Raw genomic sequence first — 16082 nt, forward strand, 5'->3', positions numbered from 1 at the left:
CTGCCAGGATCCCACCTTGATGGTGTGAATACATAACCATGCATCACCTAATGAGGAGGCTGCATGCCAATTAAAAACTTTATACCCTAAAGAAAAATAATGCCAAACTCTGAGACTCTAAAAAAGCAGACTCTAAAAAAGTCACGCACCCCACAAATAACTAAATATTAATTCTTATAGTATTTTCCCCCAAATAACGGAATAGGTATCTATGGAAACAAGAAAAGGCAAAGATGATTTAAGGCTAAGAAGGACCGGAGAAGATCTATGTTCAAGAAAAATGAAAAACAGCTGTGGCATCACCTACACAGCCTTTATGAAATCAGAGAACTCCGATATATTTTGGGGAAAAAAGAGTAATCCAAGAGCAAGTAGAACTAAGATTGGAAGCACTAATTGAACTCTCTGGGTGGCCTCCAAACGGGTAGCCCAAAGTCCAATAGTCGGTGCTTAAAGAGGTGCCTTGAAATCGGGCTTGCTTTAGCCTAATATCTATCAGCTCTGATTTTAAAAGTCATCAAAAGGAGACTCTGAGTCAGCCATCTCCAACATCCCATCAAAATGTCCACAAAGAAGCTCAGAAAAACATGAAAAATCCAAAGTGGACTGAAAACAGTTTTTAAAAGTCAGCCAATTGTCAGAAGAGGAGAGTAACGTAAATGTCAAAACTGAGAAAATGACACTCAAAAAGATACTCTGTGGCCCACCTGGGCTATTTCCCTGGTGATAAGTACCATGACCTCTCTCTACCACAACCTGCCATGAGCAAAGGACTTAAAGAGACATTTCTTCAAAGAAAACATACAAATAGCCAACAGATATAGGAAAAGATGCTCCCTATCACTAATCATGAGAGAAATACAAATCAAAACCACAATGTAAGACCACCTAAAATCTGTTAGGATATTAAAAAAAAAAGGTAACAAGTGTTGGCAAGGATGTGGAGAAATTTGAACCCTTGCACATTGTTGGTAATGCAAAATGGTGCAGCAGCCTGGAAAACAGTATGGTAGCTCCTCAAAAAATTAAAACTAGGATAACCATACTCCAACAATCCCATGTCTGTGTATTTAACCAAAAGAATTAAAGTCAGGATTTTGAAGACATTAAAAAATGGGCAGAATACATCAACAGACATTTTTCCAAAGAAGATGGCCAACAGAAACATGAAAAGATGCTCAACATCCCTAATCATCAGGGAAATGCAAATCAAAACCAACCACAGTGAGATAGCACCTCACATGTGTCAGAATGGCTAAAATCAAAGATGAGAAATGAGTGTTGGTGAGGATGTGGAGAAAAAGAAACCCTCATGTACTACTGATGGGAATGTAAACTGGTGCGGCCACTGTGGTAAACAGTATGGAAGTTCATAAAAAATTGAAAATGGAAATCTCATATGATCCAATATTTCTACTACTGGGTATTTACTCAAAAAAAATGAAAACCCTAATCCAAAAAGATATATGTACCCCTATGTGTATTGCAGCATTATCCACAATAACCAAGATATAGAAGCAACCTAAGTGTCCATCAACAGATGCATAAATGTGATACACATACACACACACACACACAGGAATATTAGCCATTTTAAAAAAATGAGATCTTCCCATTTGTGACAACACAGATGGACTTAGTGGGTATTATGGTAAATGAAATAAGAGAAAGACCAATACCATATGATTTCATCTATATGTAGAATCTAAAAAACAAAACAAGTGAACAAACAAAGCAGAAACCGACTCATAAATCAAAGAACAAACAGGTGGTTGCCAGAGGGGAGGGGTTGGATGGGAACAATGGGTGAAGAAACAGAGGAGATACAGGCCTCCAGTTATGGAATGAATAAGTCACACGAATAAAAAGCAGTTTGACTACAGAGTGGGGCTGTTGGATTTATCGGCATGTGGAACAAAAAGGACTTGGGGACTAGGGCTTGGACTTTACCCTGACTGCATTTTTGATCTCAGGCTGTAAATCTTTCATAGAAATTCTCATCCTCACCCTCAAGGCAGGAAGGTGACAGGTGCAACTGGCTGGCATTGAGGTATGCTTATAAATGATGACAACTGAGGGCTTGAAAAGTGTGACGCTTGGGTGTTATTTTTTAACTCCAGGAGACAGCACCTACGAAATATATTTTCTGATTTTACTGCCTCCATGCATAAATAAATAAATACGAGGCAATTTGATGTAGTGGAACCACCATAGGCTTGGTTTCACAGATGTGGCTTCAAATTCTAGCTCTACCACTTAATGAGGAAGTGAGGTGATAATGTTACAGCTTTAAAACCTATCCTTTAGCCCACAGAGCTGTGAAAATCATTGACAAATCAATGTAATATACCTAATTCTGAGCTGGGTTTCTATTATACACCCAGCAAATGTCTATCCCTTCCTCCTGCATCAGGGAGCATCCCCCCCACCTTTGTCAGATCCTCCTCTAGAGCCTCAGAAATCTATGCATCCAGAAAAAATAACTTTTAACTTCAAAATAAGTATCACATAATACCAGAAACATAAGGAGGTTCCTTGTATTTAAGGGTTCCTGTTCAGCTAAATGATCTGGAGAATCACCAAGGAATTCTGGAATCCATTGGCTGTGTCCGAGGACAGAAGACTTTAATGTTTCTTCCAAATCTAAAAATGCTGTGAGATTCTTTGGTGCCTATGGATCCCTTTAACCTTGATATCTAGGACAATGAAAAACAACAACTGGTCTCACCTCCATAAGGACTTCAGCTGCCCATGCCCTGGACACGGCCAGCACAGCATCCTCCCTAGCAGCCATACTCCCTCATCAATCCTTCACTGGGAGTTTGGGAGGTTCAGAGACTAAAACAGGGTACAAGCTGGAAAAGTTTGAGTACAAGACATGTAGGGACCTCAGAGGCTTAGGTATGCAGAAGAAAAGCAGCTATGAGTAAGTCGGAGATGGAGCGGATCTTCCAGGGGGCATGCTGGCCTGCAAATCTGCACTATGTCTAAGGGTGTGATTAAACAGGTTTTACCACCAGCAGATCTTGCTCTCAGAGGAGTTAAACCTGATGGCTGCTGAAGTAGTACTGCAGCATAGTGGGGGGAGGGGGGATTCTTAAGCCAAGTGCGATGACCAGGGTGAGGGGTGCAGGGGATGGGGTCAAGCAGCTCTGTGCCTTTCACGGTCCTAATTCTGAAATGCTTAACCCAAGCTGACCTCTTCATTCCTTCTGGCTATACTGCCTGTGGTTGCTCTCTTTCCGTCCACTCTGTGTTCCCATCAGTAACACTGACAGGAATTACTATCAGTACGCAACGTCTGGGAAGGTATTACCACAGTTTTTTGAACACAAGCCGTCTCTCTTCTGGTAAGTAGATTTCCACTGTCTTGGAGCAATACCTCTAAGCTGATGCTTCAAATGCATCCCTGTCCTCCTCCTCCTGCTGTCTTTGTGACTAACTTATTACCAGATGACCTCAACATTCTATGCAATAAGCCCTGAGGTGGGCTTAGGATATAGTGATGGGCGCAGCCCTGTAGGTGGTGGAGTTAAGGGTGTAGGATAAGGTTGGGGCAGGGCTCTCACTGAGCAGGAAGTGGAGGCTGAACAGATTTCCAAAACTGGCAACCTGGAAAGTGGAGCATGTGGGGTCCTAAGAGTACCCTGAGCTTCCCCCAAGATACTCAAAATATCAACTATACAGTAAATTGATTAATTTCCCTTCCACTAGGAGGAGTGGGTCTCCTTTCTTCACAGAGATTGATCCAGACTGGGATGATCATACAGGAGGAAGCCCTTAACGACTTAAAGCCCTTAAGGTTACTACATGCCCCCAAGCTCTAGCCACACTGGCCTTCTCTCTCTCTCCCTCGTGGCCTTTACACAGCTTTCTTCTATTGGACAGGAAGTTCTTTCTGCCCTTGTCTCCATACAGGGGCTTCCTGGGAATCCTTTAGCTTTAAGCTCTCCCTAAGCCCCAGACTAGACCAGGCCACCCTGTTGTTTATCATAAGGATGTCATGTGCTTTTCCTAGATAGTCCTTCTCACAGTTGTTAATTCTCAATCTCTGATACCACTCGATTGTTTCCTCAAGGTTGTAAGATCCATGAGGCAGAGACAGTATGGATTTTATTCCTGACCCCAAGTGCCTAATACATGTACCACAATTATTACTTGAGTCAATGCATTAATGGATTCGTTAAGCACTTCTCTGGTAGCAATATGCTCAGAACCTTCACGGTGTCGCCTCATACCATCCACATGAGGACCGAACATGGTTGCTAATCTCATTATCTTCACTTTAAAGGTGAGGGAGCTGAGGCCTAGAGAAGTTAGCTAAGGTGTCAGACCTAGGAAGGGGTCGTGTTATGTGAACCCAGGCCTGCCTGATGCCAATGCCTGAGCTCCAAGACAATGACCCACACGGTTTTTGCAAAGGGGACAAGCACAGGTATTAAGGCTAAAGTCCTTGCACTGGCTGTGGTCTTACTTGCCTTAAGTGCACAGCTCTGGCAAGTCACTCCTCCACACTCCCTAGGCTTTAATTTACTTTTCATACAGAGACAGCTGGACTAGATCTCTCGTTATTTGGAACCTACTAAGACCCTCTGGGACAAGTGCAAAATATCTCCTGGCCAAAGAGGGGAGCTATATGGTCTTTATATCCCTGAAGAGAAATGCTCAGGACACCAGTTAAAGAATGGCAGGAAATAGCGCATTAGACACTGAGGTGAAGGGGAGCTCTCTTCAGATTATCCCAGTCACAGGCAAGTTCTTCTTCCGTGGCCCTTAACTTCAAGACCAAGCCCTCAGCCTGTGCTCTGCCTTCTCTTTGTTCTCTGCCTTCACCATGTTTCAGGCTGTGACTCATATCATATTGGTCCCCAAACACAGGGCTCCATCCCCTAGAGACACACTCCCACCTTTTCAAATGCTATTAGATGTCCACACGTGCGTGGTAACATCAACTTCACAAGATTTCAAACTATACTCTTCGTCTTTCATTCTAAAGTGACTCCCCCTCAAAGTCTTCCTATCTTTTAGGGGCCTAACAATGCTCTTGGCACATCAAAGCTAAAAAAAACAAACAAACAAACAAAAAAAACCACTCCAAAGAAAAGTCATCCTTCGTACCTCTCTTTGTCCCATCCCCTGCGTGCAGCCAATCCCCAAGCCTTACAATCGCCCTGTAGTATTTCCCAGAGTGATCCCCATCTGTTCCTAGCCATTTCAAATCCCTCAGGGCAGGCCCAAGTCATATTATACCTCAGTTGCTGTGGAAGCCTTCCCATCAGCCTCTCTGCTTTGGTATCTCCCATTTCAACCCACATTGCCACCCTGCATCTGGTTCCAGCCCTTTGGTATCCCTTTAAAATCAAAGGTCAGTCGTCGGTAGGGGTCAGAGGTAGTGCGAGAAAAATAAATCAAGAATGTCTGGTTTTGGTTTGGATGACAAGATCAATGGTACTTGCCTTGGACATACATGGTTGAAACACAGCAGGAGCACATTCCTACAACATGAATTTCCTAGTGGTACCATGCTACCTATACAAGTAACTGTTGGGGTTTTTTTTTAATTATTTAAAATTAAAAGGCATTCGAAGCCTTATCTTACTTGTCACCAATGTAAACTTCACTCTTCTTTAGTCCATAACCAGTAGTTCCAGCTGAGCTGCTCTAGCATAGTCCCACCCACACCACACGTATTGCTGCCTCTCTCATGTAGTTTTCCTCCACCTATAAGTACTTCCCCCTGATTTTCCACACATCCAAACCCAAGCATACTTCAAAATTATTTCCCTGCCTTAAGTTTCTTCCAACTTTTCCAGGTCATCCCAGAACCCAAGCACACAGATGACTCTCATAGCTCACGTACCCTGAGCTTATATTTCCCCAGTGGGTTTTTAGCCACTTCCTAACCCATTTATTTGTCACTTCAAGAGGCTAAAGTAGTAGTAATCTCCTTAGGCATGAGAACCCTGCCTGCACCTTCCTTGCCTATTCCCCAGACCCTTGCACAGCTCCGAATCTATGATATATATAAGATCACCAAAAGTTATCGATTGGTTGTTTATGACAATGGGTCAGATAAGTTGCCCTATCTCAAGCTGTGTGCACAGACCCACAACCAAGACATCCTGGAGATGTTGGGCAACAGGTTTCTCATTAGCTCTAAAGCCAGAATCCCCACTTTCATCTGGATGGTTGCAGTTCTGGTCCCTTATCTCAGAAACAACTCACAGTTGTCTAGATCACTGAGCGCCCGAATTGCAACACCCATAACTTGGATGATGTTCAGGGATAGAAAACCCCCAAGTGACACATCTATGTAGGTATCACCATTGAAAACTCTACCTGGAGAGCTATTTAAGATTCAAGTTCATCTTGCAACAGCCTGCAGTATATGTAAATTCTAAAGCTACATGAAGGACTTACCCTTTTAAGGAAACAGAGGGCTCAAGCGTGGCTATACTTATCCCTTTTTAAGGGAGCCAAGAAAAGTCACTGAAACATACCATGCATTTCTAGGGACATTAAAAAGACTAAAAGACTATTAAAAATGAAGGTTACAATAGAAACTGAAGTATGTTCGTATTCAAGCTCAATATGTGAACCTCCCCCAAGCTCCCAGACCTTCACCCAAATTAAGTATGTCCTTGTCCTTTATCTGAAAATGTTTCTGAGCCACTCTGTTCCTGAGATATGAATTTCCTCTTCTTCCTGGGGGGAAAAAAAAACACTCCTTTCCTTTTTCTTATTCATTGCCCTTTAATACAACACCAACTCCAGTGCTTATCATCCTCAGGCCCAAGACAGTGTCTAGGTCGACCCCCATAAACATCGTCTAGCTGGACAATGTGCCTGAACATCACAGCTTGCATTTCTGCTCTGTGGGGCCATCAGGCAATTCCGATGGCCTGTGTGTTGGGCTGAGGATGCCTGTATCACAGAGACATCTGCTGGAGCCAGCCTCACACCGCAGCTGTAGGACATACGGCCATCCCCTGCCCAGGAATCCATACAACATGTGCCCAGAGGCACAATGTAGCCTGATGGCTTCGAAGTTAGCTTATGCCTATATGTCTAGTTGACCCATTTCCTTCCAGCTCTGAATAAAAAGGATAAAGAATATTCACTGGGAATCCCTTATGTGCAGATATGATGGTACGTGTTTTCTATCTGCCACTGTAAGACCCTGTCATCACCCCAGAAACAGCTGGTATAATTCCCGTCCAAACAGAAAGGCCCATGTAACCCAAATGCTGCTATCTGACTTTCTGTGTCTACAGATCTGAATGCTCAAGGTCTATATAGGTAATGTCCTTGTTTATTGTTCTGCTGGAGTTTTATAAACAATTCATTAACCTACATCATCATCCATGGTTTGACGTTTCTTTCCAAACACACGTAAGCATTATCGCACTGGGTAGGGGGAAAATGGGGCCTTTGTGAAGAGTTTACTAAGAGTTAGGCCCTTTTCATATGCTATCAAATTTAGTCCTCAATCAACAAGTTGCTGTCTCTGCTTAGTAACTAAAGGTTCAAGAAAGCTGACTAAGCTGATACAGATCGCATAGCTGATAAGCCACGGGCCTGAAATTAAAAACTCAGCGCTCTTCTCCCAATCTGCTTGAGACTTGCCCCTTCTGCAGCCTAATGCTCTGCTCACATTTCTACAAAGCTGACCCTCAGTATGTATGGAAAGTAATTTTTCAGAAGCAAAGGCAGTTTAATAGTGAGGAACAGAGCCCCAACATCAGCAAGAGTCAGAAAGAGCAATGGAGGCTGAAATTCCATCTAGAGTCGAATTATAGATCAGCTGAGCACAATCTTTCTTATAACTAAAATGCATCACTACCTTTTTGTATTTCCCTGTGAAACATCTTAATAAGCAGGGGGTGGAAAATATAGCGGAGGCCATGCTGCGACCATCTAGTTTGCAAGAAATAACAAATGAGCTCAAACCACCAGGAGATAGATTGATGCAGAGGGAGAGAAGCCCCTGATTCTAAAGTCAGGACTTAAGTGGCTTCGGCACCTGAAACAGGTAGACTCCCCACAGGGATCTCTGATGATGAAGGGGAGAGCAGCCAGGCAGGCTGGAAGGAGCAATCACAACAAGGTCAGAGGAGAGACAACCTGGGAAATTCAAGGTCACAAAGGAACTGTGCAATGAAGATGCAAAGGAGACCCGAAAAGAGGAGACTATAGAAAGCAACGGAGAAATCCACTGATGATGGCAAAGGTGGTGAAATACCCTTCCACAAGAGACCAAAGAAGCCAGGCCTGGGATATACACATATGTGCGTGTGTTCATACATAACATGAAAAGCCATGGTCTACATTCATGGAAAGAATCTCTGAGCAGAAATATTGGCTACAGTTACCTGAGCCTGCCCAGACTTGTAAGCAGGATGGTCCAATCCCCAAGATAGATGTGCACCACACTGAGTACAGACACCCAGGGAATGTTTATGACAGCACCATGGCCGCATTACTGGATGCCCATCCTTCCCCAAGCCTCTCCGTTATGGCTCTGTTAGGAATCACAACAATGAGGTCCAGTAAACTGACCCAGAGTCTTCAAGGCTGAACCACTACCCTCTCCAAGTAGCTGTGACCACCACCACCCCAACCTGTCTATAAGTCAGAAGTTAATCTTTCTTAGAACATCACAGCTCACATAAGTGCCTGAGTACTTATTGGTCAGTGTTCCAATTGGGTTGTTTTCCAAAGGGAACACTTGTTCATAACTGTGTCTCCCTGGGACCTATCATTTTAGTAGGAAGGATAACAGCTTTAGGAGATACCATTTATTTGTATTACAGTGTGAACCATGATCAGATTTTTCCTTCACTTTACCAGCAAAGGGCAGTAAACTGCCCAAGGAGATTGAAGCTCAGAAAAGCTGAGACTTACTCTTGCCCCATCTGCACTATATAGAACCTTGACTTCTCTGAACTTCAATTGTTTTACATATAAAATGAACATTAAAAACCCTTTCATGAGGTTTGGGATGATGGAGTGGTATCATGAAGTAAACATACAGATGCCAATTGGATATTATTCTATAAATGTCCCCCCAAATTTGAACCCTATAAAAGAATTGAAATGACAATTACAAATCTGAAGTTTCGTCTACCAGCTGGAACAGATTCCAAGCTTGGGAAGAGCTGGAGGCCAGTTCCTCCTCCTCCTCCTCATCTTTTATTGAGCCTGCTATGTGTCAGAGCTAAATTTCATACAGTATCTCATTGAAACTCTCAAAATAACATCCTGAGATAGACATTTATATCCATTCTTGGCAGACAATGAAATCAAGGCTCAGAGAAGTGACTTTGCTTTGGCAAGACCTTTGGGTCTCACGGCCAGTAGGTGACCCAATCAGAATATGAACTCAAGTCTCTGAGACAAAGCACATTTATTTGTAATGCCTTTCAGCAAATGGTCCATGGGATGGAGTCCTTGATGGGAACTCTTGGCTAATCCTTCACAGGCTAAATTCCCTAACTTCTCAGCTAAACGGTTTGACTCCTAACATCTAAGAATTATTTTATGTGTCTTATACCTCAAAGCCACTGAACTAGAGAAAACAAATCATATTTCCTTCCAAGTGCTAGGACTCCAGGTGTCCCTAGTGCCAGTCTTACTGAGAAAGGTATTGTCTCCAGACTGAGGTGCCACCCAAGCTGGGAAATGTCAACATTGAATTAGCAGATTGGATTCTTGCCTCATAGCCTGGGGGCAGACACACAGTGCTCTTCTGTGAGCAGAGACCACCTAAAATACCTACAGCTAAGGACATCCCCTGTTCATCTGCTGTGGTTTGCAAATGACCCCTCTGATAACACAAGTTTCAGTATCCATAAAGAAGCCATAAAATCAAATATCCACTAACCTATCACTAACACTGACAAGAGCTCAAACTTTCTTTTTTCAGTGGTGGCCTGGGGCTCCCAACCAGGCTTTCAGGCTTGGAGCTCCCTGAGCACCATTTCTGATGGGACTCAGCACTGAAGTCACAGCTATTTCACAAATGAAATCTCTGTTGCCAGGAGAGAAAGTAGATGGTGCAAGATTACACCATCCACATGGGGCCTCCAGCCAAGGCCAAGAAAATGAAGTGAAAAAGAAAAAAAACAGCAACAAAGGTACATGTTTGGGATTGTTCAGAGTTCATTAATTCATCCAAATATACTTAAAGAGCACTAACTCTCTGCCAGGGGCTTGGTCAGGAGCTCTGGATGAAGCAAAGAGGAGGATACAAAGCCCTGCTTCTAAATTGGTTCCAAGCCTGTGGATCTTGTTTCATTAAAAGATATACTGAGGGGTGCCTGGGTGGGTCAGTCAGTAGAGCACCCCACTCTTGGTTTCAGCTCAGGTCACGTTCTCACAGTTCATGAATTCGAGCCCCGCATCGGACTCTACACTGACAGTGCTGAGCCTACTTAAGATTTCTCTCTCCCTATCTTTGCCCCTCCCTGGCTTGCTCAATCTTTCTCTCCCTCTCTTAAAAAAAAAATAAACATTAAAAAAAAATTTAAGATATATTGAAAGAAAATGACAATACAGTGTGATAAGTGTATTCATCAAGAGATGGGCAGATGTATTTAGGACAACATTAACCTATTTGCTGATGACCTGGTAGACTTCATAAAGGAGGTGTCACATGAGTCAGACCTTGAGGAACAGTAAAATTTCCATTAGAGATCACTTGGAGGTCTAGCTTGATGTTGCCACTCTCTCCTTCCCTGGAGTCCAGAGTGATTTATCACAAGCAGAGAGAGCTGGACAGCAACTTAATATGTCTCTATGTAGCTGTTGAAGAGGGAAAAATTGGTAAAAGGCTGCCTAGAGTAAGAATCCAAGGCAGAAAGGACTATGTCAGGGACTGAATGGCCAACAGCATCCCCAAGGACCAGCAAAGCCCAGATTAGGACCGAGAACACTGTCTTCTAATGACACTTGGGGAAAAGGTCCTTCACTGTGCTTGACAGGAAAAGGGAGTCTGTTCCAATGGGTTTTTTAAAGTCTACTTCAACACACACAAACCACGTACTTGTGGAGGGTTGCTCAAAGGGTAGGAAAAGAAAACATGGACTGGGAAAGGAGTGTTGCTGTCTCCACGGTGATCTAAACAACAGATGCAGCTGTCCTTATTCCTGCTTCCAGTGTGGCTCTTGCCACCAGCAAAAAGATGAATTTTTCAACAAGAGCCTTGCTGATGCTTTTCTCTGTTCAAGCCCAAACAAGAAAAATAATCATCTGTTAAAACAAAAGAGAAAATAAAAACTATCTTCATTTACAGATTTTTTTCATTAACATACAAATGCCTTAAAGGGAAGAAAAAAAAAAGCTTGATAGGATTAAATAAGGCAATTCAAGAAGAGAGCAGTCCAGGGAAAATGGAAGGAGCTAGGAATTCACCGAGGCCCAGGGATTCTGAGCCAGTAATGATGGAACTGCTCCAAAGCCAAAGAAGGAAGGTGGAGGCTGCCAGTCTGAGTTACTCAATTACATTGTGGGAACCAGGAGGGCTCTTTGGGCAATAGTTTCCATCCTCTATGCCTGATGGAAAAGCAAAAGCATATGGGGTTGGCTATCTTCGTAGTGCCATTGACAGGTCCCAGAGAAGCCTAGTTTAAACCTACCCTCGCTCCCCAATTCTCTCACCCATTCACAAGCTCCAAGAGAACGTTATTTATGTGCCTATCACAGTACCCACTATCGTGGAACATCCTCTGCTTGTAAGCCAGCCTTTCCCACTGGGACAGGAAACCCTCCATGGGGCCCTGGTTTTATTCCATATCCCCTGCACCTGATATAGGACTTGACACAGAACAGGAGCTCTTTTAGTGGTGGTTGAGTATCATAAGAGCATGTGCTGAGTCGTACAGTCAGAGCATTAAACAGGGTTAACCAAGCTATGACACAACCAGTGCCTCTAAACCTCCAAATCCACTCCCCTAGGCAATCTTCAGCATCATCAACTGGATACTAAATTGTTCAGAGTGTGCCAACTCAAGGATTTCTTTTCGCAATCTGCTTCTGACTTTCCTCATGCAGTTGGTGTCTTTGATTTTAGCTCCTTGGACCCACTACTAACTCCTCACTCTCCCATGCCTCCCTGATAGCTCCATAGTAAAAAAAAAAATGGTCAGTAAGCCATTTAAATCAGGCAACATAAGGGGCCCATCTATCTTCCATTTCGTGGTGCACGTGGATTGAATGTAAGCATACCCTCTCACCTCCTGAGAAATTTTGAAGATCACATCCTCCTGTCCCCTTGAGAAGAGAGAAACAAGGTTTGTAAGTGGTCAATGACTAGGTTCTGGGTTTCACAAGCCTTCCAGATCTCTTACAAAAGAACTGGAGGATAGGGTTGAGGAGAGGAGAAAGCAAATAAACTAGATAGAGCAGTTCTGAAGAAAACACAACTCGACAGGAATTTTCCTGGGGTTAAAAAAGAGAATGGGGAAAGGGAGAAACAGGGAGAGGTGGCTATGGGAACAGTGCTGGGGATCCTGAGGTTTCTCCTGAGCAAGTTGGCTGCAAAGGGACAGGGACATCGAGCATGGGACTCTAACAAAGGGAGAGACTTTGCGCAGGTTCCTGGGAGCCGAGTCATCACTAGAAGACACTGCCATCTACACTCAGTCTCCCTTAGGAACAGTGGACTTCCTCTCATCAGGACTTAGCCCATTGCCAGCTGCCCGGCACAAGGGAGAGACGGTCATCGACGTTCTTAGGCTTTTCTCCAGCCCTGCGTAGTAGCCTGCCTCCAAAATGGCCCCCTATGATCCCTGTCTCCTAGTATTCATACCTATGTGCAGTTCCACACAAACACACAAACACACCCTGTACTGGGGTAGGTCTGTGTGACCACAAAATCCAGCAGACATAGTGTGCAACTCCCAAGATTAGGTTGTAAAAACTGCAGCTTCTGTCATGTTTCCTGTCTCTCCCACACAAATGTTACATGTTATACTTGCTCTGGGGGAAACCAGCTGCCATATCATGAGATACCTTAGGCAGTCAATAAGGAGGCTGGTGCAGCAAGAACTGGGTTATCCAGCCAGCAGCCACTGAGGAACTGAGGCTTCCTTCCAACAACCACCTGAGAGTTCTTGGAAGCAGATCTGCCCCCAACCGAGCTTTGAGAGGACTACACCCCCAGCCTGGACTTTAGCTTTTACCTCCTAAGACTCTGAGCCAGAATCGCTCAGCTAATTTGCTTTGTTAGAGCCCCACGCTCTCTGTCTGTCCCTGTGCAGCCAGCTTCCTCAGGAGAAGCCTCAGGGTCCCAAGCACTGTTCTCATAACCACTCAGCAAATCCTGGCCCTCACAAACTCAAATGGTACCTATTTTGTGTCTTATGCTATTTGGGGGTAATTTGTTAAACAGGACCACACACCATGAGCTCTACCCTATGTGGACAACCCCAGTTTACTTCTAGAATATTCAAACACCCAAGCAGCATAGAATGGATTGCAGGATAGTCAGTGGGGTACTGGCGAGAACCCCTGCCACAGCTCGTAAGCACAGTTGAGGGAGAAAAGTTCAAAGGTTACACCTGCTTTGTGGGGCCTCACCTCGCTCATTTGTCTCAAGCCATACTCACTGCCCACTGCCACACGGACTGAGCCAGAGCCTTTTTTCGCAACCCCCCCGCCCCCCGCCGGCTTCCATCACTTACCTCTCTTTCCTCCCACACGTCTACCATGCTTGCAGAGCTCTGAAACACAGTTCGACCATGGCACTTCCCTCATGATCTTTCATGAATTCCCCTGATTTTTACAGAATCATGTTTAACTACAATTAGGGTCCAACACCCCCCTACCCCCAAGGTAACTTCCACATACTCTTCCAGCTGTATTTCCATTTCCCCTGGAGAGTAAGAGGGGAGACAAGGAGAGGAGATACTGTGTCTTTTTGTTCAGCTGACAGGCTAGCTTCAGGGGAAAGTAGCATCCCCACTCAAACACCAGCCCAGAGGGGAGGGGATGGCTCAGGCCTCAATTTCAGCAGGTGTCAGTGTCCCTGGACATTGGATCTGGCACAAAAGTATTAATGAGAAAGGGGTGGACAACCACGGGTGTCCCCCAGCAGAATCCTGGCTCTGAGGAACACAGCCAGGAACCCAGGCTGGAACTGTCGGCCAGTGTGTCAGTCGAGCAGGCTGGATCAGCCTGACACTCAAGCCGGAGATCTAGCAAGCTCAGCAAGGTCCAAGTGGAGCAGCCTACAGATGCCGGGGATTTAGGCAAAAGCTATGCTCCTGGCTGGGTGAGCACTGGCCTGGGCACTCAGGTGGGCTGGGCTGAGCCGACAAGGAGAAGCTCCACAGGCACAGCCATTCTTGAACAGAAACTGGACCTCACGTAACATTTCCCCTGAGGGAAGTCAGCCCGTTACAAATAGCATTCATCCCTTCAGCTGTGAGTTTCAACCAGCACAGAGCTACAAGCAGTAACAAAAGTGATGTCTTCAAGTTCACGGGCCAAGGATGATGTCTGGCCAGCAGGTGGAGATATATTCAGTCATCACTGAAGCCTGAGCAGCCAGTATCTATAGGCTATGTTTTTCTGCTCTTTCTTTCCTTGTTTTGTTTCTTGTGGTTATTATTTCCTTTCTCTTTCATTCTTCTCCCCTCCTGTCATTGTTATCCCTCCCTGTCCCTGCTCTTCCCAACACACACCCCCCACCCTGGTCCCCATCACCCTTTCACCTCCTCTCTCCTCCAACTCACCATCTTCCTGGGTCTCCTGTCACCCTAGGTCATGGGGCCCTGCCCTGCGGTTTTATAAACTAAGGATGAACAAGAGGGAAGGTCGAAGTGTTGTTGACTGACATGGATGCCCTTCCCCATTCTTGTCAGACTCTTCAAACACGCTTCCCTATATCTGTCTTCTCTTCTCCCAGGTGACTTCTCCAGTAAAGGCCACCTCCATCCAGACCACTCCTCTCCACACCCTCCTTGGAACACAGCCAGGATACAGTCTCGTGCCCCGTTTTCTAAAAGACATTGGTGATCTAGCAGCAGTTAGATTATTCAAAGGTTAGTGTGAGAGAATGATACAACCAAGACTTTAATACAGCAAGTCTTGGGGGCAGCTGGGTGGCTCAGTTGGTTAAGCATCTGACTTTGGCTGAGGTCATGATCTCACAGTTCGTGAGTTCGAGCCTCGTGTCAGGCTCTGTGCTGACAGCTCAGAGCCTGGAACCTGCCTCAGATTCTGTGTCTCCCTCTCTCTCTGCCCCTCCCCTGCTCATGCTCAGTCTCTCAGAAATAAACATTAAAAAAATAATAAGCAAGTCTTGGCTTCAAATGCCAGAATGCCGGCTGTGCCAAACCTCCAAGCTGGGCAATTGGGGGCACATTACCCACCCCTTCTCACCCTCAGTTTCCCAATCTGTAGAACGGGTTCCTGGGGGTCCAGTAAGATAATGTACTAGTGCTCCTACCATGGGGCTTGGAACATTGTAAATACTCCAAAATTACCAGGCATTTCTTTCTTCACCATATCCCTTCCTTCACTTTCTCGCTCTCCAAACTGAAAATCCCATAAGAACACATACCTTAAAATTGAAGACCTTTCTAGCCTAGCCCTACAGTAATGTTCCCATATGCTGCTGGTGTCAGGGAAGGTTAACATTTTGAGAATGATTAGAGTAGCAGTACTAGATACTCACTATAAGAAAGGGCTGTGGGGAGTAGGTGGTCTTATGGACTCACTGTTGGAAAAACAACTCAGAGTTTATCTATGGCAAACATCTCCCCGTGTGACTGGCCAAAGCAGACCAGGCAAGCTCACCTATGAACTCATCTTCCACCTTTATACTGGGAATTCCACACATGTCAGAAAACCTACACTGCCAGCTAAGAAGGCCTCAATACCCACACATCACCCTCAGGGCCGGCATGCCTGAAGCTGCCAACAATCGCTGGATTTGCACTGGCATGAGCTTTGTGCCATTTAGTTGCCAGCTCCCAAGTGCCTCCCACCAGGTTCTCACCAGACTTGCAAAAACATGAAATATCTGAGAATTATTATTTACTTGTGTTTTTACTTCCTAGTAATTAAGAACCGGCCAA

This window comes from Acinonyx jubatus, chromosome D2 (assembly GCF_027475565.1).
Source record: "Acinonyx jubatus isolate Ajub_Pintada_27869175 chromosome D2, VMU_Ajub_asm_v1.0, whole genome shotgun sequence".
Lineage (NCBI taxonomy): Eukaryota > Metazoa > Chordata > Mammalia > Carnivora > Felidae > Acinonyx > Acinonyx jubatus.